The sequence below is a fragment of the Ambystoma mexicanum genome, chromosome 3p (genome assembly GCF_040938575.1).
Source record: "Ambystoma mexicanum isolate Mex_15411 chromosome 3p, UKY_AmexF1_1, whole genome shotgun sequence".
NCBI lineage: Eukaryota > Metazoa > Chordata > Amphibia > Caudata > Ambystomatidae > Ambystoma > Ambystoma mexicanum.
In genome coordinates this window covers 728,912,388-728,937,408 of record NC_090925.1, presented here as the reverse complement: position 1 = coordinate 728,937,408, position 25,021 = coordinate 728,912,388, and positions in this window count along the sequence as shown.

Genomic DNA, 25,021 nt, shown 5'->3' with positions numbered 1-25,021 from the left:
CCTCTCTCTCTTTCTCTCCCCATCCTCCCTCTACTCCCTGCTCTTCATCTGGCCCTTCTTCGGCAACCTCTCCTCCCTCCTTCTCTGCCTTTCCCCTTTTCTCCCCAGAAAGGTTTCTATACAAGTCCGATCTATGAAAGTCTTGTCAAAACAGGTTCACCTCTGTTCCTCCAAAACCATGAAGGACCACATTGGCACCCTGGCTCCTCCTCTGGCTGACTTTTGCAACCACTCCTTCGCCAATGGAGTCTTCCCTTCCCCTCTGAAGCACTCCCTTGTGCACCCCCCGGCTAACTATCGCCCAACCTCCATCAATCCTTTCCTGGGCAAACTCCTGGAAAAGCTGGACATCTCCAAGCTTAATCCTCACACTGAATCTGTTGGTTGTCTTCATGACCATCAGTCTATCTTCAGAGCTGCCAGAAGCATGAAAACTGCTCTCCTGAACATCCATGAAGACCTGATTTCCAACCTTGATTCAAACACCCTGTGTCCCCACCTTACTTGATCTCTCTTCTGCCTTTTACACAGTCAACCATGCGATCCTGCTCAACCGTCTCTGTGATAACCTGGATATCACTGATCAGGCCCTGCTTGGCTGACTTCTTTCTTCTCCGATCGACCCTCCCAGGTCCAACTTGGGCCCTTCGTCTCCTCTATCGCTATCTCTACCTGTGGTGTTCCCCAAGGGGTCTAACCTCTCTCCCTGGCTGTTCAAACAATAACTGGCACTTCTTGCCCACCGCATTGCTGCTCTGTGCCCCAACTTTCTGTGCTATGCGGATGACACTCGGCTCATTTTTAGGCTCCCTTCAACCACCTCTTCTCCTTCTCTCATCTCTGATTGTCTGTCTGCTATCCAGGAGTGGTGTGCCGCCAATGATCTCTGCCTTAATGCCAGTAAGACAGATTCTCCTCATCGGCACATCTGCTTCCTCCTTTCCTGTCACTCTCTGGCTGGCCTCTCTTGGCCCTCTTCCTGCTCCCACCTGTGAGGCTAAAAACTTTGGGGTCATCTTCGACTCCACACTCTCCTTCTCGCCTCACATCTCTGACATCTATAAGAAGTCACACTACCAGCTGCACCTCCTGAGAGGTATTCTTCCTTTCCTCTCCTTGCCCCAGAAGCTCACTGTCTCCAGAGCTCTGGTTCTCTCTAGGCTGGACTACTGCAACAGCCTCTTTCTAAATCTGCTTGCCTCTGCTCTCCACTGCAACTCATCCAAAACAGGACTGCAAGACTTGTCCTTGGCCTCAAGCCCAGGGATCATATCTCTCCAGGACTGAAATCTCTGCACTGGCTCTCAGTGGCTGGGAGGATTAAGTTCAAACCCCTCTGCATTGTCCACAAGGCCTTCTGGGGCCTGGGGCCTCAATACCTTCAACTCTCTCTTGCTAAATATCTTCCTTCTCGATCTCTTTACTCATCTGCCTCCAACTCCCTCAGGGCCAGTCGCTTCTCCAAGCAACGAGTTGGTGGTAGATCTCTTTCTTCGGCTGGGGCTTCCCTCTGGTACAGCCTCCCTGCCTCTCTGAAACTTGAGGAGCACCTCAAGACCTTCCTCTTTGCTTCTGCTTTCTCTCTTACTCTCCCCTGCTGAACCCCTGGCTGAAACTGAAACTGCACTGGTCACCTGGCTACTCTCTTTTCGCGGGCCCAGGTCCTCACCCCGCCAGCTGCACACTTGCACTGCCCCCCTGGCAACTCTGTCACTTGGGGGCTGTTTCTGTATCACTACAGCCCCTTACCAGCACTTGACACCTGATGTCTGCACTCACCCTTGCACCTGCCACCAGCTGGCGGCACTTCTTATTTATTGTTTTTATTTATTTGACTGTTTATCCTATGTGCTACACTGCTCCTCACATTTTTCCCCTTCCCCCTATCCCGCACTTGCGTGATCTCAATGTCACCTGGCCTAGTAAGATCGTTGTCTCCGTCTTCCCTCTGTTCCCCCTCCCTTGCCTCATCACACCTTGAAACACTTGTGTATAGGTGCGTTATAAATGCAATATCATATCATACATTGCTATTGAAATATGTTGTGCAATTAGAGTATCGGTTTAGTTTTATTCTCCCCATCCTGCATGCAAAGTCACAATAGCATCATCCAGATTAATGAGAGCCAAACAAATCCCTCTTGGGTTTTAAAGTCATAGTCATTGTGTCATGAAGCATGCAGGATTATGCACCCCCCACTCCCTTTTCACATTTCTTAGGGGACAAAAGTCCCTGCTAATAGTCGCCCCCATCAGTGCCTAATGGGTGACATTGTAATGTTCTGTTAACACGCAGCAATGTGAGAGCCCCTCTGCTGCCCAGAGCTCCTTGGGACATTGTCAAAATGTTCATGGATATCCCAGCAGGACACCTTTCCTGTTGGGCACCCTCATTGAGGTGTCGAACAGTAGAGGTGTCCCACTGACAAATGTCCCAGTCTGGCTCGTAAAAGAGCCACGGGGTGGGGGCAGCATGCTCCCTCCCCGCCCCCGCTCAGTACACCACTGGCCGAGCCACTCTTTTTTGTTCCAAATCACAGGTTCAGAGCCTGTGATAAAGAAACAAAAGGAGAGGCTGGGCGCTCCAAAGGTGTGACACCTGTGCACCCCAGCTCTACTTCTGTGCCTCCAACAACCAGCAGGCAGACCCTTCATTCAAGGAACTGCGTGGTTAAAGGGTTGCCTGCATGCAGCGCTTTGAGTGAAAGGGATGCCTGCTGTGTGTCGGCTCTTAACTCTGAAAATCGAGTGGGGCTGGCTCACATTTTCTGAGTAAAAACCCAACATGCAACAGGAAGCCCTTTAACCGAGCGGCACTGTACAGTTAAAGGGCTGACTGCGGGTGTTAACACTTCAGATTAGAAAAAAGAAGAGGCAATGCCTTTTTTTCTAATCCAAAGTGCAGATACCTGCAGCCAGTGTTTAACCATGCAGCGCTGCTCGGTTAAATGGACTGCCTGAGGGGGTCAATGTGGCTGGGGCTAGTCGGTGGTGAGCCCCGGCAGGGAGCCCTTTTTGGAGACTGCTGGTGCTCCGCCCCAGCTAGCCCCAACCCACTTAAAACCCTGATTAGGATCCATCCTTGCTGCCGTGAGGGTAAACTGTGGGAACACTTACCTGCAAGTTCCAGTGAGAGGGTCTGATTGCTGCGTGTTGAGATGGGTTGTTCCTGTTGTTTAGCATGACTCTCCTGGTGGGGCTGAGTATGTTGGGGCAGTCGCCATGCGGGTCACCTTCACGCTCCATTTTATCTTCAGAATTTGGTGGTTCCATCTTGATTCATTTGGAGAAAGGCTCATTCCACGCTGTGGTCGATTTACTCCATGCAATGGTTGGCAAAACCATTCTGCACTGTGTGCCTACTGCTGCCCGTGGCAGAGTCTCTGATGACGCCATGAATGGCAACAGTGGCTGGCGTTTCCAGACCAGTACACTGGCACCAACAGTTATGGTATTCTGGCAAACGTACCTTTGGAGACGTTCTTCATTATTGCACCTACTGTGACTCCCCCTCCCCCCCCATGTAGTGCCTGTCACTGGGGATGGCACATGGAGGGACATGGTTGGTGTAGCCCAAAAAGGATGATTGTCGGGGCACACCCTGTGGGGGAGTGTGAGGCTTAGCAATTCCAATAGATAATGTCGACTGTGGGCTCTTAATCACGCTGTTGACCTTACGATCCGGAGTGTGGTGACCCACCTCCGGTCACTAGGGTGGGTCTCTCCAGGCATCGGGATCTCCCGACAAGACTCCCAGAGCTGCGGGCAGGCAGCTGTACGATTGCAGGGATCACCCCACACGGTCCGGTTCACCAGACGTAGGACGTATGCTAGGGGCACACAGCACTATGGAAGCTCGGACCTGGGATCACCCAGGCAGTATCCGCACAAGTAGGCCACGGTCACGTGTCAAACCCTGGCCCCCCAAGAAACACACAGACACAAGTTGCCGCTTCCAGGGGCTCTGCTGCTCTGGCCCGTGCGTGCCAGAAGAGCCTCTTTTATTGCAGAGGCGTCATGACGAGGTCATGACGCTCTTTGGCAAAAGAACTAGACCAGCACACAACATCCCTCCTTTATTATAACCAAACAAATTTCACCCCACTACAAACTGAACCTTCGACTGGGTTGCACGTGGTGCATTCTAGTCTGCGCACCCACAGTGCCCCTACATCATCACAGCACACATCGGGTGCATTCCAGTCCGAGCACCAACTAATAGCTACTAAAAACTTAAACGTTTAACACTGCAAACAAATGGGCGTGTTCCAGTCCGCACCCCACGGGCCCTGACAATGGGGGCTTTCAACTCAGAAGATCCCGGGATTAAACTGGCCCTGCTGCAGGACAAGAAGAATATGTTTTCTTCATATTCCTCCTCCCCCATATCATACAGTACTTCTCGGGGGACCGCCGCCACCTTGGGGGTTGTTCTCACCTTCGACTCGTTCCCCCCGATGTCCCCGCCATGCTGGCTGGAGCTGGGGCGAAGCACACCCGTGCGAAGTGATCTCCTTTCCTGCACCTTCCACAGATGTGTCCTATCGCCGGGCAGTCCTGCGGATGTAGAAGGTCCCATCCGCACTGATGACATATTGTGGCATTGGGGTCTCTCCTCGGACAGTCTCCCCTCCTCCTCAATCTTCCTCCTGGCCACTTGCCAACAGCGGCCAGCTCCTCAATCTTCACTCGCTGCATGGGGGCCTCCAACTTGAGGTGGTGCCTGGAAGAGTCCATCACCGAGGCCCGCACCTCTGCCAGTTCCTGGGCCCGGCCGAGCTTCAGTATTTGGTCGAGGGTAAGCGTCGGGTCCCTCAGGACTTGTTTGCGTAGCTTCGCGGAGCTGCAGCCATAAATGATCTGCGCTCTGATCTCATCCCCCTCGAAGTTTCCCAGGTCGCAAGTGCAGTGCCACACAGCTTCCCATGGAACGTATCAAGGCTCTCCCCTTCCTCCTGCTTCGCACACCTCATCCCGAATCGTTCGTAGTCTCTGTTGACCATGGGACGGAAATACTCATTCAGGGCTGCAATGGCTGCACCGTACGACTGATCACAGGGTCTTAATGTCTTAAATATTCTCTGAACGGCCAGCCCAGCGGAGTACACGAGTGTTGGGCGCTTCGCTGCATCCTAGATCTCCCTCGCCTCGAAGTATAGCTCTAGGTTTTCTACCCAGGCTGTCCACAGGGTCCCAAGCTGGCAGGCGAACCCATTGTGTCAAAGGGGGGCAGGGGCGCAAGCTGTCCTCGACAGATACCCTCATTGTCATCCTCCGCCATGATAAATGCTGTGCAGGATTCGAGATGTTAAGAGGTGCTACTGGGCCTCAGGTAGCTTGACCCCTTGTGGTGAGGTCTTTTGACAGCACCCAAATGCTCCCTGGGCAGTCGCTGCTCTTTCGGGGTTGTTGCTGGTGGCAGAACGGGGTATCCCCGATGCAATAGTCCCCTATCTGGGCACCCACGTTCTTAGCCCTGACGGCCACACCCTTTGGCGCCCACTGGTTTGACCTGAAGGGGTCCACCCAGTTCCTCCTGCCGAGGGGCGCACAAGTGCTCCAGGTGGAGCCGCAACCCCTAGGGCCCGGGCAGGTCCAAACTCTGGGGGTTCGATGACACCCCCCTTTCAGGCAACATTTATTTTTCCAGTTCCTGATTTTCACCCAGATGCAGCCCGGGGCTCGAGGGGTTCCTCCTACCACCCGCCCCGAGCGGGACATTCTCGTTGATCCCTGCGGCGAGATTAAGCAATTGGGCTCCGCCCCTTTTTTTTTTTCTCGGTGCAAGGCCTGTGTTGGGGCCATGCCCCTTTCTTTACATGGGCTGCCCCTGGGCTCGCTGGGGCCACGCCCCTTTCCTTCGTTTGGCTGCCACTGGGCCACGCCCCCTTTCTTTGTTCGGGGCTCGCTGGGGCCACGCCCCTCTTTCATGGCAATCTCCGGTGTCCCCCCCCCCGGATTCTTACGGCCGGTCCTCGCCCAGCCGTGCAGGTCCTTTTACTGCCAGGGCCAGGGCTGCGTAGGCCACGCCCACTGCCCTTTCTTCAGGGCCGCGTTGGACCACCTCCGCTGCTGGCACCAGGCGACCCGTGGCGCTCGACAGTGCCAGGTCCCTGGGCCACCCGCCACACGGGTAGACACCCACCACGTGCTCCTTTGACACAGCCGCCGACTGCGGCCGCGTGCGTGGCCCTTTTGTCCGCCTGCCGTGAGTGCCAGCAGGCGGGCGTGACTTCTTCGTCGCCAATGTGGTGACCCACCTCCGGTCACCAGGGCGGGTCTCGCCAGGCATCGGGATCTCCCGACAAGACTCCCAGAGCTGCGGGCACGCAGCTGTACGATTGCAGGGATCACCCCACACGGTCCGGTTCACCGGATGTAGGGCGTATGCTGGGGGCACCCAGCACTATGGAAGCTCAGACCTGGGATCACCCAGGCAGTATCCACCCAAGTAGGCCACGGTCACGTGGCAAACCCCGGCCCCTCAAGAAACACACACAGACACGAGTTGCCGCTTCCAGGGGCTCTGCTGCTCTGGCCCTTGCGTGCCAGCAGAGCCTCTTTTATTGCAGAGGCGTCATGACGAGGTCATGACGCTCTCTGCCAAAAGAACTAGACCATCACACAACACGGAGGACCTTGCTTAAAATCCTCACAAACTGGTCCTGGGTTTCATCAGCTCGGTACAGGAAGGTGTGCTTTTACACCCCACCAACAATAGCTGTCTCTGCCAATCAGGATGCTTGGTACAACACCAGTATTCCGAGCTTAGACGGACACAGTACTCCCCTCCCGCTGACTGACACGCCCCACCCACCCTTCCGTTTAATCTCTCCATTGCCAGAAGACATATTAAAACTTCCTTTCGCTCACCTGCTCCTTCCTACCCATAGCTGAATGTCCCCGCCACTGTTATGTGTACAATATTTCTTTTTATCCCCGTCGCAAAAACACACCATTAATGTAAGGTACATCCAAAAGGCACATCAGCAAAAAAAATGGAAAGAAGGCTGTTCCGCCCCCCCTCCCCTTCCCCACAATATTTTGGCGGGAGATCCCACTGAAGTCAGGTGGCACAGTCCCTCCACCTAAATGAAGGTGAGTTGAGAGGAATGCCTTACTGTCGAAATGCTTGAACTAAATACAGCACAAACACCCCCTTCACCATCGCCCCAGCAAAATCTGACTCACATCGCACTCCTCCACTTCCAAGCCAGAGCTCGCGCAGCATGGCAGATGACTCAGTTCATAACTTGAATCCTGCGATGGGAAAAGAGCCGAGATTTGAGCTGAGAGAGACCCAGTTTACTTGTCATCTTAATAGGGGAGCCAAACACCTCACAAAGGCGCCTAAAAGTATAGGGGGGAAAGGAAAGTAGGATTTCAGACCAGGGGTGGACTGGGAACCAAAAGAGGCCCTGGAAATAATGTTCAAAGTGGCCCGCTCTTACACACTTTCAGCAAGCCCAACCTTTTTTTTATGAGAAAATTCTGAAATAAAATGGGTTACAAGACAATAGAGACCCAGGATGCAGGGGCCTACCAGGAAATCTTCAAAGTTCCCTATAGGCCAGCCCACCCTTGGATCAGACCCATGCAATAACCACACAAGCCTTTGGACGCCTCTTACGGGACGAACTTCCCAATGCAACGTTTTCGATCAACTAGGACAGACATTTTGGAAAGGCAACTGGGAGAACTGATATGCCCATTGACTTCCACCATAGCTCTCAACCATTTGTCTCGCAAAGGCGGGTGAAATCACCCGATTTTGTTTTTGGCGGGTGAGACGCCCATTGGAATGAATGGGCGTGCAGGAGGCTTGGCAGGTGAGTCAGCCCTTTGCAAGCCTTTCTACCTAAACAGGGCAGTAGGCATGTATGAGCACCCCCCGACCTGCCGCCATATAGAGAACACCTCACAGCACCTACTCATGTCATGCACAATTGTCCACTTCTGTGCGTGCACCCTTTCCCCCGATGTGGTACTAGACGGCAGACTCTGCGAGGCAAGTCATGAGAGTTTCGAGCTACTGGTGGATTTTCTGTAATGTAATCCTGAGCGTCAAAAAGCTCGCTCAGCTAGGCCCGATGATGATACTCATTACCTCCACGTCCACTCTTCCTCGTCACAGTACTTACTTCATGAGGCCTCTGACACAGGACCTTCTTCTATTTCTTTTGTTCTGCATAACTCCTCTCCTTAACCCTCGGCTTCCAGTTTGATTTTTCCGTCCTCCGGCAGGTTGTCTGTTCCCGGTGCAGGGCTCCAGGGAGCTACTGTTGCTGGCCCCCTGGTGGGACTGAGTGGCAGGGCCTCGGTTCCCTACAGGTGCGGCGTGCCCCAGGTTTCCCTGTGGGGCTTGGGCTCCGGTTGAGCGTGGTGGACTGGAGCCTCTCACGGTTTTTGCCAGGCATCGTGGCCGGCGTGTGAGGTGTCACCGCACAGGGTCCTGCAGGCCCGGGCTGAGGAAAGGGGCTGCTGTGGGGCTCAGCCCTGGTGTTGTGTGGGGGTCGGGGCCCTGTGTATGCCCCGGGGCTGTCCCCTGTGAGGCTGGGAGTGTGTCTGTTCCACGTGCTTGTGCGCATGATACTTGGTGTGATTGTGGCTTCCGGGCTTTATTTGTGATTGGGAGGGGCGCTGCAGTAACAGCCCGTTGTCATGGGGATTCAGTGGTTTTTCTCCCTCATTGGTAGTTTTTCCCAGACTCGGAGTTAAGTGTTGTGGCTCAACAGGTGTTTTCCGGTGTTTGTGTTTGTCCTTCTGCTTACACCATGGGAAAGCACACTGCTAAACTCAGGCTAGTCTTCCTCTTCCCCTGGGCTTTGCAGGAGGAAGGAGAACAAGTCGAGGCGTTTCTCCTTGTCCTGGAAGGATATTAAAAAGTTGCAGGTGTTGGTCGTCTTCATCGTCCTCCTCTTCTGGGTCGGAGGCATCCTCTGCCGCTTCCCGTTCCTCATCGACTGATGCAGAAGGAAAATATCTGGACAGGGAAGAGGTGGAGGAAGTTCTTAGACAAGTTTGGCACTGTACAGGGTTTTCAGAGCCCTTGGTGCAGGTGCATGGGGATGACCCCACTATTAGACAGTATAGGCATACCCCGAGGATGGGGTTGCCTTTGGTCTCTGACATCCGTGCTAAGATCCTTTGTGAATGGCGTGATCCCGAGAAGATTGCCCCGCTCTGTTTTATGGCCAAGCTCTACCTACTCAGGCTTACGAGGCCTTAATCCCAGTGTCGCTTGTTCTGAGGGCCGTTTTACTGTGGTGGTTGTGGGTTCCAAATCTTCAGGCAGTGGTGTCCCTAGTCCAGCTCCCTTTGACCACTCTTAATACAGACGCCAGCTGAAGGGGTTGGGGTGCCACGTTAGGCATCCTCTCGGCCCAGGGGTTGTGGGCTCTGGAGGAAGTCCGTCGCTCATCCAATTGGAGAGAGTTGTGTGCCATTCTCTATGCCCTGTTGCACTTCAGGGTGTTTCTGGAAGGCCGGCTGGTGTTGGTCCGGATGGACAATACCCCAGCATTGGCATATGTCAACCGCCAAGTAGTGTCTGACCGATCCTTGAATGCTCTGGCAGCTCAGATAGGTTCCTGGGGTGAAACACCTGTTGTCCCTGGTGGCCTCTCATGTCAGGGGGGTGGACAATGCTCAGGGGGATCTGCTCAGCCGCCGGTTCCCCTCCTCCTCGGAACTGATTCTTTTTGTCAGGGTGTTTGCAGAGATCTGTCAGTTTCAGGCTTCCGGTTCTGGATCTCTTTGCCTCCCCAGCCTCTGTGAAGGTTCCTCTCTTCTGCTCCCAGTTCCCAACTGAAGGGGCTTAGGGGGTGGATGCCCTTGTTGTGGAGTGGCCTAAGGGTCTCCTTTATACCTTCCATTCTCTCCCCCTTCTTCCCCGGGTGGTTCAGCGCATCAGCGGGGCGGCTGTGCTGTTGGGTGCTCCATTTTGGCCCCGTCAGAGCTGGTTTCCCTCCCTGTTGGAGCTTCAGTCCCAGGAACATTGGTTAGTTCCAAAGTGGCCTTGTCCCCTGAAGGGGGGTCTGGGGTTTGGGGTCAGGCAGATTCAATGGGCGGTTTGGCTATTGCACGGTCTCGGTTAGTCTCCCAGGGTTTTTGGGTCCTATGATCGAGTCTATCATTAATGCTCCTAGACTTTCTACTCTGAAGGCGTATGACAGGCACTGAGGCCATTTTTGGGTTGGTGTGGGTGGTCTGGAATACCCCCCTATGTTCTGGTCTGCCCGCTATTCTTCAGTTCCTCCAGGTGGGTTTCGACAAGGGCCTAGCGGTCTTCACGCTTCGCTCCCAATGGGCCTCCATTAAAATCCTCTTGGGAGACTCTGATGGCCACCTGGATGGGGAGGTGTTGATGGGGAGGTTTCTTCTGGGTCTCTCTTCTTCCCATCCTTGTGCTTATAAGGGCCTCCCCCCTTGGGATCTCCCTCTTGTCTTGAGGTTCCTTCGGGGGCGTCCCTTTGAGCCCCTGTCAGGAATTGATATCAAGCACCTTACACTGAAGACTGCTTTCCTGATCGCTATCACGTCTGCCCGTAGGCTCGGGGAGGTTGGGGCTCTGTTGTGTCATCCCCTTTCTTGAGAGTTCTAACGGACTCTGTGGTTTTGCAGTGTGATCCAAAGTTTCTTCCTAAGGTTGTGTCTTGGTTTCACACTTCTCAGGATGGTATCAGGTAACAATATCGCCACATATATGGTCGCCGTAAACAATATCGCCGGGAAAATGTCATGGCGATATTATTTGGGTGACCATATATGTGGCGACAGGGGCAACAAAAAAAAAAATGTTTTAAAAAAAAAAATACCAAATCCTGAGGCTTCCATGCAATAATGTCGCCACAAAAAACGACTATTTTTCGGCGATATTTTTGCATGCAATATTTTTGTGGCGACATTATTACATGGAACCCTCAGGATTTGGTTCTCCCTATGTTTTATCCAGGAATCCGCAGACGCTGGACGAGGTGGCTTGGCATGCCATTGAAATGCGGTGGGCGGTTCTGGAGTATTTGGCTCGGACTGCCCGTTTCCGGGAATCTGATAGTAACTTGGTTACTTTTGGCCCGCTGGTGCGGGACCGAAGGCCTCAGTGCTTTCCATTAGCCGGAGGATCCGTACTGTTGTCTCCATGGCTTGTGTGGCTTCTGGCCTGCCTGTGCCTGACCATGTTCAGGGTCGCTCTACCAGGGGGTTGGCTGCTTCCTGGGCGGATGCTCGGGGGAGGGTTCCCTACAGGAGATTTGTAGGGCTGCCACCTGGGCTGATCAGAGTACCTTTGTCAACCACTATCGGTTGAATGACTTCCACTCCAGTGATGGTTCCTTAGGGGTTGGTGTTTTGTCTGTTGGGATTTGATTTTGGAGTCATTAAAGGTGTGCTTTTTTGATGCACTTTCTGGCTCTGTGTCTCGTTGGGACATCTCCCCTTTGCTGCTATGATATGAATCATGAAGTAAATACTGGGACGAGGAAGAGTGGACGTCCTGCTTGGATATGTTAAACTGTATGCTTTGGGTTAAGAGGAGGAGTTATGCAGAACAAAAGAAATAGAAGAAGGTCCTGTGTCGGAGGCGGGGGCCTCATGAAGTAAGTACTGTGACGAGGAAGAGTAGGACTAGGAGTAATTAAGATTACTGGTAAGTAATCAGAGCATCCTGCAGCACAAGAAATGTGGCGAGTATAGCTGTATCAGAAGGACTCCACCTCACAGTAAGCTCACATTTAACCAAAAGAAACTAAAAGGGGACTGAGCCCATACTGGTGCAGTTTTCAAGTTGTGCAACAGTTTCTGGAGAGGGAACTAAAACAGCAACGATTTTCTCGGGGTGTGATCCCTGAATGTATTATGTAAACCCGTCCAGTGACATTGCAGAGCCTGTGACAGATCACCTCAGCTAGTCGTGTGGCTTATTGTTGCCACAAAGGTAATTAAACCATCGACCCATTTGGGTACTTCTGTTTTTTTTGTTTGTTTCTTTGGACTGTTTTCGGCATGGAAAGATAAATAATACAGGGCCATAGCCTAGAAACTCTGTACTGTCTGTACTGGGCACTCTGATCCATTGAAGGGTTTCCGGTAGATACCAGGTGAGTGCTCAGCAGTGGCGCAACACCATTGAGCTGCTCTGGCTTCACCCACCCACGCTTTGGACTATGTTGATTCAACCTGCTGACCTACAGAGCTGTGGCCGGACAGAGCAGGACACAGACTTTAAAACAGCGCCTGGGCTTTGCTGTTAACAAATGCCCAGCAATTACTAACATAAAGAATTCCATTGTTAGCACCTGCATTCATATGCATACATTTTTAGGCAATTGAAACTGTGATTTTGTGTTAGTACTTACATGCCAAGGGATGATTGGAAGAGGATGGGTGGGGCACTCTGTCTTACAGCAGTTCTTAAGTGGGTGTCTTCAGTCATAACGGGGAGAGTTAACTGCTTGTAACATTGAAGCCTCACCAGAATTGTCTCCTTAGAATGCAATAAGAAGTTACAGAAGGGGTGGAGCCTCCAAGTTAGCACTGTCCATCACTAGTTAGCCCCCCCAATATAGGTTTTGTTGCGCCCGTGGTGCTCAGGGTGTTCAGCAGGACCCCTCGGCTCCTGAGCCGCGAGGGGAATTACTCCCCTAAGCATACGTAAGCTTTGACCCCATATCTTCCATGTATGTTTTCATACTATTCGTCGATGGGTAAACAAAAGCAATGAAGTAAAATTAAAAACAAAGGTAAATTCAAGAATCCACTGGAGGAAGTGCGCCCTTTTCAGAGGAGAGCACCCAGACCACTTCACAACCAATGCTTATCTCTGAAGCCAGTGCTCGACGCAGCCATTACCTTGCGCATTTTATTTTATTGAGAGTCATATCAGCGTCGGCACGGTACAGGCATAGCAAAGGCAGTACAATATGTGAATAACATCATACACGTAACAGAAAATACAATATGTTCAAGGCGTGGATGTTGGAGAAAAGTCACTTTCAGATAGCATGTCACACAGGTAGATCCTGAAGGTTGTCCAAGTGTCCTTGGGGTGGCTAGTCACCGGCATAGTGAGTACATATTGTTCTTGGCATTCGTTGACAAATGTGAGTTCCCGGAGGAATTCGTCTATGCATGGGGCATTTGTGGCTTTCCAATATTTCAGTATGCAACGTTTAGCAACAACACAAGCCACATTGAATAGACGTCTGGTGGTTTCAGCCACCTTACCAATGTCCCCAAATAGATATTTCAACGGGGACAGTGATGCCGGGACTGACGTTATGTTTTCAAGGCTCTCTGCAACTGAACCCCAAAACACACTCACCACAGGACATGCCCAATACATATGAAAAGCGTTTGCACTTGGTTCACCACATTTCAAACATTCCCCAGAGCACTCCACCACAAACCTGGCCACCTTGGCAGGGGTATTGTTTAGTGCCATACAATGGAGAGAGTGGTGAGGTGCTCTTAGTTTCTCTGGGGAAAAAAGAAATAAATTGACCAGAGGCAGCTCTCCAAGATGAAGGCTCTCGTCTTGAGGAAAAGGGTGTATCTTGTGTCAGCCGATATTACAAATGTCGATGACAGATGCTGTTGCGTAGACATAGCGAGGAAGCAATGGCGCGATTTATCATAGTCACATACAATAAGTGGTGACCCGGTGGGTCTATCTATCAGGTGGGCAAAAGAGGAACCACCATTGGAGTTGCAAGCTTTCATTTACTAGAGAAATTCTTTGATTAGCGTAGCATTCGCCTTTCTCATGAACTGCAGGAGTGACGGTGCTGTGCGAGTGTGGGTTGGAATAGTGTTCCACAGTGCTGTTTTTCCATTCAGCATGTTTTCCCAGTCGCGCGGTGTTGTGGTTTCTGATGTTGAGTTGTCAACCCAATTTTTCAGCTTGTTACCATAGGGATTGAGTTGCCACAGCCTTGTATGGCACTGAAGATATTTCAGCCTGTTATTGGTAACCAGTGCAGCTTCCTCAGGGCTGGGGACATATGGTGATTTCTTCATGGCAGCGATATTTCTGGCTGTGGCTTGATGTACTGCTTTTGGTAGTCAAATGTTGAGGTAGGGACAGCCGAGGTGATTATTCTCCCTCCATCCAGGTGCAACAGAACTAGTGACAGTATGGACGCCCTAACGGCAGAAGGTGTCAGGAAAGGTCTGATTTTGCAACATGTTGATTAAAGGAGAACTTGCAGTCAACAGTGAAGCCAAGGGCTTGCTTCCTCGTGAGCACTTTGAGGTCCATGTTAGCCATTATTGAAATATTATTTGACTGGTTAGATTTCCAAGGAGCACAAGCGTGGCTTTCGTTGGGTTGAGGTACAGATATGAGTTTTTTTTTTTGTTTTTTTTTTTATACGGTTTATTCAACCTTTAAAAAATTTTTGACAGACAAATCACGTCCAATCAACCACATATCCTTTTAAAATCCATTTCTCTCACCGCCGTTCTGTACACAGTAAAACAAGTGGCCTGAGTCTTGACGTTTGGACTACAAGGGCTCATTCGACTCCAGGCACTTCAATTAATTCCTTCAAATCCAATCTTGTTTTTATGACCTGGAGGAAGGTTATCAAATTGAACAGTACAGATATGAGTTTTGTCATCCAGAACTGAATGAGTACAAGGAAGCCTTTCGGCTGCAAAATCTCTTCCATACAGTGGACTTTCAGGATCTACTGTCATCTCCACATTGGTGGAAGATGTTTGTGTCATTGTGGAGAGCTCCTAGACACATCATATGTAATGAAGGAAAATTACTGATGATAGGATCGATTTTTGAGTAGCTTAGTAGGTGACATGACGGTGCATTGATCCGTGGTTTTCCATTTGGACTAGCTGGTGCTAGTACGACAGGTAGGAGGTGGAGCAGGTAATTCAGTCACCATGAAGCGCATCTGTGCAGTGTGACGTATGAGAAGGACCATGTGGTCAAACTCGTTAAGAGCTCAAGCAGGGACAGGTACCAAAGATCCCCTTTGCCCATGCGTAGGGCATCATCAACAACCAATATGGGCTACTATTTGGAACTACATCTGGGCCTGAATCCCAATTGGTTACCTGGTAGTAGAACCTCTTGATCAATTTGTTCATGCACCTATACTGCAGGGTTGTCCAACTCCAGGCCTCGATAGCCAGAATCCTGATGGGTTTTCAGGATAGCCCTCATTAATATTCATGACAAAAATTATTGTATGCAAATTCAGCCCATGAATATTAATTAGCGGTATCCTGAAAATCCGACATGTTTCCAGCCTTCGAGGACTGGAGTTGGACAACCCTGCTATAGTGCATTATTTCAATCAGCTTTGTACAGTCATGGAAGTTTGCTAATGAGATGGTAATTCAAGGGGTCATTTGGGTCAAGGTAAGTTTTTTTGGAGAAGTGGACGTATTACGCCTGTTTTGAGCGTGAAGGGGCGGATCCCTTGTGAGAGGGACTGACTATGTGACGGAGGGACACAAGCGCTTGGCTTCTAATGAGCTTGATAATGGAGGATGGGAGGATGTCCTCCTGATATTTTGTAGACCCGAAGGATGTCAGGATATTGGAGAGTCATGGATGGTGCCAGCCAGAGCTCAAGTCGAGTGTACACGCTGGTGGACGGAGACCCCCCGCCACACTTTTTTCAGTAGCATCCACACTTTTTTCAGAGGGCTCCTTGATATGCTAATTTCTGGTGATGTCACAGTCAATTGGTATGTTATTGAGATGCCCCACTTTTTTTTAAAGACTTGACTCCTGGTACCCACCATGGGCTAAGGAGGGGTGAAGGCCCTGCAAACAATGGAGAGAATTGCAAAGTTGCAAGCATGAGGTGGCAACACTTGCTCATGCCACTGCTCCATGTTTATTTAGGCAGATAATGTGAAAGCAAATAGGTGTGCAACGCCACTGGGATCATGTGGCTTCAGTCACGATTCCCCAGTAGTTTAGTACAGCTGCTCAAAGGCCGAGTTCCCAAAGAGAGCAATCAATAGGCGGGTAGGGAATGATGCTGCTAATTAACAGTGTCCAGGTCACCGCAGCCCCAGCAGCTTAACAAGGGTTTCACAATTATTTTATTAACACATTGTAATCAGTGGCACATTTCTTTTAGCAGAAAATGGAGCCCTTTCTTTGTAATGGATGGTGGCTGTGACAGTGTGCCCTGCCTAGACAGAGCTGCTAGAGTGGGGGTGACTTGGGGGCAGCCCACACCACTTGTTACCTGATGTACAGCTCAGGAGCGGTCTGTGGAGAATCCCCTGGTCTCTCCTAAAGCATGGGGCAAGGGCCGATAGGGGATCGTCACATTAGCCGCGTAGTCTCTTTAGCAGGGACCTGTAGAAATATTCACACCAATCCCATGGTCCTTTTTGGTCTCGTCTTGCAGTGTTATCATCTATTTGACTGTGGAATTCCCACCCTAGGACTGTTGATCCCAAAGAAGCTCACCAGGTATTCCCCCAGTGGTCGAGTGAATGTGGGGCAAAGTGAAACCCTGCCGGCATCGCTCCCCGCACCTGATGTGTGCACAGGTTTGTTTTGTGTCTCAGGACGTGTTTCCTGGACCACCAACAAAAGCGGCCGCCCAGACAATGCTGACCGGAGAAGCCCACCTACATGGAAGAGGGTGTAGGAAGAGCCGGAAGAGGAGGTTTCAGGATGGTCAACAGGAGGCGAAGGGCAATGCGGGAGATGGCGGTGCGGGGGGCATTGCATGGGAGCTTGGGGGCGACATCCGCAGATGACTTGTGCATTCTGTCTGTATATTGTTTCCACTCCAAGCAGGCCACAAAAAGCGACATTTTTGGGATCAACCTCAAACGGGTGCCAAACCCACACTGAACCCAAGGAGGAGGAGGTGCAGAAGTAGTGGAGAGAACAGGAAGAGGCAGAGGTGCAGAAGGAGGAAAAGGCACAGGAAGAGGTGCAAGTGCAGAGTGATATGAAGATCGAAGTGTATGGACAGAGCAGAAGAGGATGGAGGAGGTGAAGATCAAGAAAATGGGGGAGAGCAGCAGTGGACATGAAGGATGAGGGGAGTGAGCTGAGAAGGTTGGAGAAGGTGAAGAAGTGGATAGAGAGAGCACGAGTTAAAGCCTCTGAAGAAATGAAGGTGGAGAAATGGCAAGAAGGGAAAGATTATCAGTTAATAAAGGGGAGAAGAGATAGGTTACAAGGAAGGATGATGCAGAGAGTCCTTTGGAAGTGTTGGTATAGCGAGAGTAAGAACGCTATACAAAAACTGCAGAAAATCCAAAACGAAGTGGTGCGCATAGTCCGCCACACGACGCAGAGAGAACCAGTGTCGACAGCCCAGAGAGAACTGCATTGGTTACCTGTGGCACCTAGGGTTCTGTTCAAGTTGCTAACTTTAGGACACAAGGAAGAAAATCATCTTGCCTTTAGGGAATCATTGAAGACTAGGCTGTTTATGGAAAGAAACCTGAGATGCTGGAGATTTCCGTCTCATAGTTCTCTTTCTGTTCAGCACCTGGATGCCTTTGGGCTTTGGCGCTTTATGAGCAAAATAACATAACAAGAGAAAGACAACACAAGTCTAACTGTTGCCTGAGGGAGCTGGGAGGAGGAACGAGCATGCGGCGATTGGAAGACAGCCTGCTTGAGGGACAATGGCAAGGTGCAGCAAAATGCCTCCAGGACAAGTGAGGAGGCAAGTAAGAGGGGTATGGGAAGGAGGGTCAGGACTCTAAGATGGGGAGCTGAGCCAGAGCCCCACCCAACACCTATGAATCCTCCTGACCTAACACATATCAGGGGGATTCTCTGGAATCTAATTACGACAACCCTTGAGCTCCAGCAAGAGTGCCTAATGTACACTGGAAAACCACCAAACCAGTGGCCTGCAAGGAGACGGCACTCACCCACCAGGACTTCACTCATCGGGAAGCTCTGTGCCAAAAACTGTGAGTGATACTGGGAAATGTCGGGGCAGAGACTATTTGTTATCAGAGACATCACTCAGCGGCAAATGGAAGTGATTTGTGATTTTGTCTCACCTTTGAACCTACTCTCCACACAGCAAACAATGGACCACAAAAAGGCAAACCACAGAAATACTCAATGAATATAGTATTTTGAAATTAAAATTTACTAAGTGGACTTTGTACTGAATAGAGAATCAAGAGATTAAATCTCCCGAAGTGGGGTACATATTATGCAAGAACAAAACAATAACTAAACAAGTAACTTTACCAGCGAAACGTTCAAGGAACCCAAAGTCTGGTAGTTGACGACACCCAAGGTCAGGAGAAACCTGTTGTGACAGTTAACTCAACATACCCTAGCAGGAGAGTGACCGGATATCATCTGCTTGAAAAAGGCCCTGAGTGGGGCGGGGAGATACCCTTTACAGTGAATTCTGCAAAGCCTCAAGGAACCCCGGGTCTGGGAGAGTCCTGTTGTGAAAGGTGAAGGAACGCAAGGTCTGAAAGGGACCTGCTGTGAAAGTTGGCAAAACCCAAAGTCTGTGGGAGACTTGTTGTGAGAAGCTGAAGAAACCCAAGGTTGTGGAGGAACCTGAAGCATGCAAGGAATGTTGTGAGAATTTGAACAATCTTAGGCCAAGCAAGAGCCTAAGAGAAGGGCCCTGATGCCTGGCAGAGGTCTTCTGAGAGCTGTTGAAAGCAGGGCGATTGGGAAAGTGAAGACCATGGGTAGATCCTGGGCGAGCATTCCCAGGGGAAGCTGTTTTGTTTTATTAGCTTAGGACGGGCATTTAAGGTTAGGATTTTGAGAACTCTTGTTGGCTGTATGTTGGAACATTTAGGTTGTAAGCTTAGGGTAGCCGGGAGCCTAAAATAGTCATTAGGATTAGGTTTGGAACTTTCTGTTGGCCACATTGTTTGAACTTTATTTTCGAGTACAGTGCTCCATGGAGGGTCAATGACTATAGGTTAGGATATTTCTAATTTGAACATTGATCTCCAAAGGTGTTGACCATCTGGAGAAGACCCCACTTTGTGTTGAACTGTTACCAACACTGTTTCATTCAGAAACATCTGAATAGGTGAACGTGTTCCCCTAGGTCCTGCAGGCGTTAGTCCAAACTCTTTCTTAAAGGCCTAACTAATAAAGAAGTGTTGAGCCACTTACTTCATGTGTCAAGTGTATCAAAGCTCGGCCTTACCATAACATATCATTATTATTCTGCAGTTCTACGCGTTCAGATACACATTAGCCATATCAGTGTCCATGTAAGAACTGCTCATGAAATCTATGGCTTTTAGCCAACCACAGATGAGGTGATTAGGAGTTTGGGGTTCAGTTGGACAATTCGTGCTTGCTCAATGCAAAAAGGGTTTATGTTAAGCCCTGCCTGCCTCAAGGTTCACGAGTCGTCATTTTACTAGCATCAATACTCGGCATCCGTGTGTGGCAGAGTAAGGGCTCCCTAAAGAAACCAGAGTATTTAGCCTCAAAGCCTCCAAGAAGATGATTATTTCTTAAGTGTATAATTTACGAGTCACAGGTTTGAAACCTGATAAGACTGCCCACTGGGTTAGTGCACCTACTGAAGAGATTTACGCCCCACCTGGACTTGTATTCATCTCACATCGCCTCAAGAAGGTGCCCTCTTTTGATTCCAAATACAAGTGACCTATCAGTAGTAACCCGCAGCGTCACCTTAGTTGCTCATTTGGTCTTAGGTCGTCTAGGAGCAGGGAAACAGCAGACATATACTGATAGTTATGAGGCTAGCGTCCTCTTATTGATGCACACGTTTGCATTGTTTCCATGTATTTGTATTGGCATTAACAGAAAGTAATGCAATAATGGCATCACAGCAATCATATTTATTTATTTATTTTGCCATTTGTATAGCGCACCCAACCTTGAGGCATCTGGGTGCTGTTCTTACAAATAAATAACACATGGTTGCATATATACAAGGACATTCATTGTACAAAAAGCTAGGCAATGATGTCATCCTACATTGGAGTGATCCTAATTGAGGATATCGTGCTGATTGATGATCGTGACTTCGTTTAGTAATGCCTCTGTGAAGAGCAAGGTTTTCAGGTGTTTACGGAAGGTCCAGAAGGAATGGCTTTCTGTAATTTAAATCTAGGGGTGGATAGAAGGTTCCAGTCTACTGAGCGTGTAGTTCTGTTGGATTGCGAAGTAGTGAATTTATCTGCCAGGTATTTGGGAGCTGACTTATGTAGACATTTATGTGTCACGGTGAGTGTTTTGAAGAGGATGCGTTCCTGGACAGGTAGCCAATGGGAATTCCTTCTCATCATGGAGATGTGAGTGTTTTAGGGATGTTAAGCGCTGCTCTGAGGGCGTTATTTTGGATCACTTGTAGTTTTTTCAAATATTGTGGCTCTTTGTACCAGCGTAAAGGGCATTGCAATAGTCCAGTCTGGAAAAGATGAGTGCTCTAGCGAGAGTGATGCAACTGTCGGCTGACAGGAAGGGTCTGCAAGCATTGATGAGCTTAGATGTGTAAGCTGCTGCTGACGCTGTGGCATTGAATTGTTTGGTTAAGGTTAGGGCTGAGTGTTACGCTCACCTGGTTCCCAAAGGGGCATCGATCGGACCCGGACAGCTGCGGTATCCACCAACGTGATGAGTAGTGAAGAGATGACAGTATGGACTGGCCCGCCTAATCTTGTCTGCTGGACTCGTAGAAGTATTCACCTGCAAGTGGAGAAAGGGATTTAGCCACCCGTGGACTTTAGTGATAGCCCCCCTCCAACTGTTCATGTTCTCCCCACTAATCACCTCCGATATCCCCTCTTGGTAACCTCACCTTATGTTTTTAAATGATGAGCTCTCCATCCTGCATGGCATGCAGGGGCGCGTAGATACCAGTTACTTCACTGGTTTGAAGGTGCTGGAGGAGTTCCGGAGGAATATTGACTCCAGTGTCTATAAAGTTCAAAGAGTTCAATATGTCCGATGTTCACTCTTGTTCCATTCCCTCGTTAGGTTGCAGCTGGGTCCAAAAGAATATTGCCTGGAGGCAGCTGATGGCGTTCAGGTAAGAGTCTGTATTACCAAACACTGTCCGGTAAAAGTTGCATGAGTTTAACTTGCTGTTTTCTCTCCCTTTATAGGTGCGGCATAGAAAAAGGCAGCGAATTAAAGGATAATACCTCCGGTGGTAAAGCAGTTAAGCCTATGGTGGCAAAGAGATTGTCTTTGTCGGTTTTCTCGGCTCACCTTGTTATTACTTTTGTTTTCCCCACAGGTGCTGGGTTTCGTCGAAGAAAATGATGGAGGCAGCGCCGAGTTGAAAGATGCGGTGGACTGGTGAGTGTAACGCAGCGCTGCTGCTGGCGAAGCGACTCGTGCTGAAATAATGTCCTTTCCAGGCTCTGAGATGTGCTGGGTCCGGAATCAGGTAAGGAATCAAATAATGTACGTGATCTAACCTCTTCTCCTTTCTTTTCCTGTTGTCTAGGAGCTCCGGATTCGAGGCGGGCGTGGCAGAAGACTGGATGCTGACTAGCAGACACGGTGAGCGTCACGCTGCTGGATGCAGAATAACACGAAGCATGAGCTGCTGTTCAGGCGTGGTTTAAATAGCCTGCAAAGTAGTCCCAGGTAAGAAGTTCTCCAGAACCACACCCGAGTAAAAAATAGTCCCTGTAATAAAATAGTCCCATCCAGGCCTCACGTTGGCTTGGACTCATTTGCAGCATGGTCTGCATAAGGTAAGTAAAGTCTATGAGCCTGGCGCCTATGGCGCCAGGACTGGTTTCTATGATGAGCCTGGTGCCTAAGGCGCCAGGACTGAATCCAAACAGCCCCCAGCCGGGGCTTTTGGGGTTTTAATGAGTATCTGGATGCCTGCTCCCGGGGCTGATGGACTCGATCCGGATGCCTGGGGGTAGGCATCATGACAGCACTCCCCCCCCCCCAAGGCCCCTCCTAAAGTTGTTCTTCCCCTTGGCCCTGGCTTGTCTGGGAAGTCCCGATGGAATTATTTCACCAATCGAGGAGCATGAATGTGGTCACTAGGTTCCCATGACCTTTCTTGTGGTCCGTAACCCTTCCAGTCGATTAAATAAAAAAGTCTTGATTTAACCATTTTAGAGTCCAGGATGTTTTTTACCTCAAATTCAGGTTCTCCATCTATTAGGATGGGGTCAGGTGGTTTGGTTAATCTTGTCCCGGGTTGAACTGGTTTTAGAAGTGAAACATGAAAGACAGGATGAATCTGCATATTAGAGGGTAATTCTAATTTGACGGCCACCAGGTTGATAATGGCCTTTATAGTGTAAGGTCCCAAATATCTAGGATTAAAAGTCAGAGTTCCTTTCAGAGGTATATGTCCAGCCAAACTTGGTCTCCGATTCGATATGGTGGGGTCTCACTTCTATGTTGATCAGCATTTTTCTTGTATTTCTCTTTTGCTTGTTTCAAATGTTTTGTTGCCTCTTTAAAAGCTTGTGTAATAGTAGAATGCAGATGAGTTACTGCCGGCATTTCTAAATGCTGGGGCGAATCGAGTTCTGAGGTTCGAGGCTGATGTCCATATATGGTATAAAAGGGGCTTTGTCCGGTTCCTGAATGTACAGAGTTATTGTATGTGTATTCAGAAATCCATAAAATGTCCTTCCAATTACTTCCGGTTTGGTGGAGCATACAACGTAGGTATTGTTCAAGAGTCTGGTTGGTTCTCTCCGTCTGACCATCGGTTTGGGGATGGTGACTGGTTGATAACCTTATGTCGATTTGTGCCAATTGACAACACTTCTGCCAAAATTGGGAAATTAACTGACTACCTCGGTCAGAGATCAATACGGAAGGAAATCCATGTATTCGAACAATATTTTTGAGAAATTCCTTGGCCAAGATTGAAGCAGAAGGTAATCCTTTTAAAGGAATAAAGTGGGCCATCTTGGAAAAAAGATCCACAATAACTAGAATGGTGTTGAATCCATTACATGGCGGTAGATCTGTAATAAAGTCTAAAGACAAAGTGTGCCATGGTGTGGGTGGAATATCTAAAGGTTGTAAAAGACCAGCTGGTTTCTTCTTTTGACTTTTGTTCTGGGCGCAGATGCCACAAGACAGTACAAATGACTTAACATCTTTTCGCCAGGTGGGCCACCAGAATTGTCTTTTTATTTTAGCTTCAGTTTTTGCAATACCTGGGTGCCCTTCCATCAGAGCTTCATGGTAATTGGAGATGACTTGTTCTTGTAGTTCCTTGTGTGGTAGAAATAGACGCCCTTGATAGTAAGGTAGGTCATTGACAACTGAATAATCTGGGCCCTTTTTAACCCAGTCCTGCATGGCTGCTGAATCGAAAGGTTGTTGGATTTTTAAATGAGTATCTTCTAAGGTCTGTAGAGTAGTTATCCCAAGAATTCTTTGTTCAGGAATTATAAGCACCGGTTCCGGGTTCGAATATGCTTCTCCCATCCCAATTCGGGATAAAGCATCTGCCTTACCATTCTTACAACCTGGTCGATAAGTGATCACGAAATCGAATTCGGCAAGGAATAAGGCCCATCGAAGTTGACGCGATGATTGGGCCTTGGCTGTTTTTAAATACTGCAAGTTCCTGTGATCAGTGATTACAGTAATGGTACGCCTGGCACCGAGTAGATAATGCCGCCAAGCCTTGAAGGCGGATTTGATGGCTAACAACTCTTTATCGGTAACCGCATCGTTTAATTCGGGGGCCGAGAATTTTCTGGACCAAAATGCTACTGGATGAAGTTGACCGGTTTCCGGATCCTTCTGGGACAGGACAGCCCCCATGGCTAAACTGGATGCATTGGTTTCAACTATGTATGGGAGCTCGGGGTGTGGATGCTTTAAGACAGGTGCCGACGTGAATTTCAATTTCAGTTCTTGGAAGGCTTTTTCAGCCTCTTCGGTCCACAAGAAGCATTTGTTTTTTCGCAAAAGTGCTGTGATGGGGTGTACAACATATGAGAAGTCAGGAATAAATCTGCGGTAGAAATGAGCAAATCCAAGCATGCTTTGCACCCCTTTAACTGAACTGGGTGATGGCCACTTGAGAATTGTGTCCACCTTTCGAGAGTCAATTCGGACTACTTTTGGAGTCAGGATAAATCCAAGGAATCCAACTTCTGTAGCATGAAAAACACATTTTTCCAATTTTGCATATAACTTGTGCTGGCGTAGTTTCTCAAGGACTGCACGAACGTGCTTAACATGGTCTGATTCTGAGGAGGAGTACACTAGAATATCGTCTATGTATACGACAACACAGACGTCAATGAGTTCACGAAGGACATCATTCATAAAATACTGGAAGGCTGCTGGTGCATTGCACAACTCGAAGGGCATCACCTGCTATTCGAATAATCCGTACTTGGTGCGAAAAGCGGTCTTCCTTTCGTCACCCTTCTTTACACGTGCCAGATGATATGCCCCTCGGAGATCTAATTTAGTGTAGATGCAAGCATCCTTTACTTGGTCTAGTAGTTCGGGGATCAGAGGCAATGGATATAGGTTCTTCACTGTGATCTGGTTTAATGTGCGGTAGTCTATGCACGTTCTGAGGTCACCTTCCTTTTTGGGCACGAAGAATAAAGCTAAAGATGCGGGGGACTTAGATGGACGAATGAAGCCATTAGCAAGGTATTGGTCCAAGTATTGTCGTAGGTGACGGTTTTCGGGTTCCGTAAGGGCGTAGATCCTACTGCATGGAGGTTGTGCACCGGGTATGAGGTCGATTTGACAATCATATGATCTATGAGGTGGTAAGGTGTTTGCCTGTTCTTTTTGGAAAACATCCTGGAATTCTTGATATTCCTGAGGTAACTGCAAGACTCGATTAGCGACTGTGGCCAGGTTTTTGTTCAAGGTTTTTTCCGGGTAACAGGTGTGTGCACACTCCGGGAAGGTTACTCTCTTCTCTTGCCAATCAATACAAGGATTATGTGTTTCCAACCAAGGTATCCCCAGTATTATTTGGAACTGCGGGGCTTTGATTAAGTCAAACACAATAGTCTCTCGATGCCCATCTTGACCCAACAGTGTCATCTCTGGGGTGGAATGAGTTACAGG